Raw genomic sequence first — 4,209 nt, forward strand, 5'->3', positions numbered from 1 at the left:
GAGCACCTCAAGAGAGGAGAAATGATAAAGTCCAACATATGTATGTACAGGTGCACAAATTCATGGTTAAATACAGTTTAGACAACAACATTGGCCCTCCGTTTGCCAAAACTTTAAAAGATTGATAATATGCAGTGTTAATTGGTTGGGATTATGAGCAGATCTGATATTTAGCTGATAGACACCAGCATAGCCGTCTCAGTTAAAGTACTGAAATTTGTACCACTGGTAAATAGTATTACTGTAACTGTCATAGCACTAAAATAAATAGATTGTTTAAATTCTAAGATAAGTTCATTAGTTCTTCTGTGACAGCCATTGATAACAGACCTTTTGTTGTAATGACATCTGAGAAACATTTGCAACATCTGTTAGCTTGGCCTGTGTAAATTATAGTAAATAATAGTAAATAATGTCACTGCCTTGTGCATTACCTACGAATCATTCCATGTTCTAACAGTTGTTACTGCTCCTAAATAGTTTAATTTTTTATTTGGTTTTACTGTTTTAGTGCATTGTAATTCTTAGGTGAAAAGTAAATACAGTGGTTTAATATTTTAAAGTAGAAAGAATTTATAACAAAATAATGAACACCCCAAAACTATTTGACAGTATCTTCTGTCAGTGTTGAACATATGCATAGCTTTTGACCTAGCAGTTTCATATGTTCACCAACACGTGAATTCACGGTGCAATGGAACTTGCTGCAGTGATGCGAGTGCTCTATTCTGTGCTGTCCATACAGTAGCTACTAGCCACATAACTATTGAGCACTTGAAATGTGGTTAGTGCAACTGAGGAAGTGATTTTCAATTTAATTTTATTCAAACTTAAAGAGCTACATTTGGCTAGTAGCTATTGTATTGGTCAGAGCAGTGAGTGTTCATAGCAGTGCCATTATTAATATCCAAACCTGGAAACAACCCAAATGGACAAATTATGGTGTTGTCACACAATAGACTACAATAAGATTGAAAGATGTGTAACTACGTGTAAGATTACGGATGATCCTCAAAAACCTAATGTTGAGCAACAGAAACCACACAAAAAAATACATACTTTATGATTCTATTTATGTAATGTACAAAAACAGGCTGTTGGTTACTCTTGAGTGGGAAGGAAATAACAGAGAAGGTATGGGTATTAGGGCTTCTGGGATGTTCTATTTCTTTATCTGGGTGCTAATCATATGGGCGTGTTCAGTTTATGAAAATTTATCAAGCTATTGTAACATGTACACCTTTCTGTAAAGGTATTGTGTTTGAGTTAAAAGTTGTAAATTGGAGAGAGAAAAAAACACCCAGAATGAGTGTTAGCAAAGTGTTGTTAAGCTTCTTAACATTCCTTTTAAATGCTTTAAGTATTCATATTCTAAAACTGTGGAAGAACATGATAATGAACTACAGCTTGGAACATTTCTTAAAACGTCCTGAAATGTCTTTTGATACTGTGTAAGAATTAATATAAAATAAAACAAATGATTTTCATTTCTGAAATGAAAACATGACATTGCAAGTGACATGAATGTCGAATGCAAACACTGTTCAAAATTGTAGTGTTGAAAGTGCTAAACTAATATTTCATCCAAAAAGCCATCATGTTCACTTAAAGCTTATGGTTCAAACAAAGATTTGCAATCATCAGTGAGAAAAGAAAAGGATAATCATAAATCATTTTCAACAATAAAGAATTTGAAATAATGACTTCTGAGAATTTCACCTAAGAGTTTCAACTGATCAAACAAAAAATATTTTTAAATACCATACAAATTGTTAACACCATCTACTATGTTGTTAATGTTAAGTATAATCAAAAGACTTTTAGGCATGAAACGTTTAACAAAACATTAATACAGACATTGCAATTTAGATTTATGGTCTTGTAAAACGTATCTGACAAAAACAGGAAAGAAAAACTTCAGTCGTTATTGCACAGCTTCAATTGTTACACATAAAAGTGTCTTAATTTACTTAAAAGGCAAAATATGATTTAGATGCTGTGGAGCTAAAAGTAACATCTGGGGGAAGATATCAAAATTTATTACAGGCATTCAAGTGAAATGATTCCAATAAAAACTATATAGAAATTTTACTGGGTTTTGAACAGCCAGTACTATGGAATGCTAGGGGAAAAATCTGGAAATTTAGCCAAAGTTTTAGAAAGATTTCCAGATGTTTTAACTTGGCCCAAAGACACTAAATTCAAATATCTCCAAATGATGTAATAAAGATGTAAATAAATGAATCACTTTTAAGTATTTTCCCAGTAAACTATATATTTACCATCGTAAATTTGTGATAGCAAATAAAGGTAAAATTTTTCTGAGAAAGTTAAATAATATATGAAGAGCTTAGAATTGTGATAGTGATAATTGGAATTATATTTTGGTTTCAGTGACAGCCTGTAGTGCTAGAACTACAAAGGTAATTTAGAAATCTTATCAAGCCTTGTATATTTTCTTCATTAGAGATTTTGAAATCAGAGCAAACATTTAGAATATGAAAATATTTTTAGAAATTTTCCTTACTAAAAGGTTTTATTTTTATTTAGGTTTTCCAGAATAGAATGTTTTATTAATTAAGATTTATAAATTAATTTGACAGGAACTAAAAGTGATTGAAACTAAAAACATGAAAAAGAAGCAATGGAAATACATGTGATATTGTGTGGTAATTATAACTCAATAAAATTTTTTAAAATATAATATGCCATTTGAGGTAAAATATAAGGCCAATTCAAGTGAAACTATTGTTATCTAATAAATTGATAACATTTTTATGTATTCCATTTTGTGGTGGTTAATATTATATGTAAACTTGACTGGACCACGTGGAGCCCAGATATTAACATTCTGTGAGAATGTTTTTTGGATGAGATTAATGTTTAAATATAGACAGAGTAAAATAGATTGCCCTCCTAAGGTGGGTGGACCTCAGTCAATTAGTTGAAAGCCTGAATAGGACAAAAAGGCCTACTCTCCTCTCCCTGCCCCCAGTTAAGAGAGAATTCCTCCTGGCTGACTGCCTCCAGCTGGGACGTCTGTTTTTTCCCCCGGCCTCGGACTCAACTCTTTCTGGGTTGAGCCTTCTGGCCTTTGGACTGGAGCTGCACCTTTGACTCTTCTGGGTCTTCAGCTTACCTGCTTACCCTGCATGTCTTGGGACTTGTCAGCCTTTATGATCTTGTGAGCTACTTCCTTATAATAATCTCTTTGCATCTATATATATGTCTAAATGTATGTGTCAGTGAGAGTTTAGGCCTCACATTTTAAAAGAAACAAAAACATTTGTAGAGGGATTTTATTATTGCTACTGTTAAGTAGAACTTACAGTATAATTTAGCCCTTTCTCAGAGGTCACTGAGATGTATTCAGCTTTTTGCTGTTATAGTAAATATCCCTAGACTTCTGGGCTTCTTGGGATCATAGATACGCTTTTTAAAGTGTTTGTCTCTGGCAGCTATTGTTTCTTTATGTTCAGACTTCACATTGTATCCTCACATGGCAGACGGGACTAGGAACCTCTCTGGGATCTTTTTTATAAGAGCAAAATATACACACACACATACACAACACACACACACTTCCTATTGGTTCTGTTTCTCTGGAGAACACTAATACACTTTCTTTTGTTCCTTATACATACTCTTAAAACATCGACATTCTATATAAGTAACTTCTTTGTAATCTTTTCTAAGTATACTTTAGTGCTCATTGATTTTCAGAAACCTATATAAGATAAAATAGAGTTATACTTACCTTTTTAAAGCATAGGGAATACAAGGTTTTCTGTAGGTGGGTTGGCATACATGTAAACAGCTTGACATAGAATATGGTTATCTGAAAGCTCAATTTCACTCACTTCTGAGTACTTTTTGGCTGTTCCTCAAATCTGGCTGTGGCCTAACTGGCATCCAGTGGGATTTTTCTCCCTCCGGTGGTCTGACCATTTAAGTCTGTCAGTGCAGTCTGCTGTGGGGTTTATTTTCTTGGAAGCTGCGTCACACTGATAACCCAGCTTATAGGTTCAGCTAATACTTCTTATACACTTATTTGAGAACCTAAGTTTCCTTGTTTTACCTTTGGTCTGGCCCATTGGTTTGGAGGTTATTTTTTTCCCTTGAGAAGATGGGAAAAAGAGACTCCTAGCTCTGTTTGCTTCCAATTATCTGCTAACAATGTACTCTCTTCTTTGGATTTGGACCTGTTCC

Source organism: Neophocaena asiaeorientalis, unplaced genomic scaffold, assembly GCF_003031525.2.
Source record: "Neophocaena asiaeorientalis asiaeorientalis breed wild unplaced genomic scaffold, Neophocaena_asiaeorientalis_V1.1 scaffold18, whole genome shotgun sequence".
Taxonomy (NCBI): domain Eukaryota; kingdom Metazoa; phylum Chordata; class Mammalia; order Artiodactyla; family Phocoenidae; genus Neophocaena; species Neophocaena asiaeorientalis.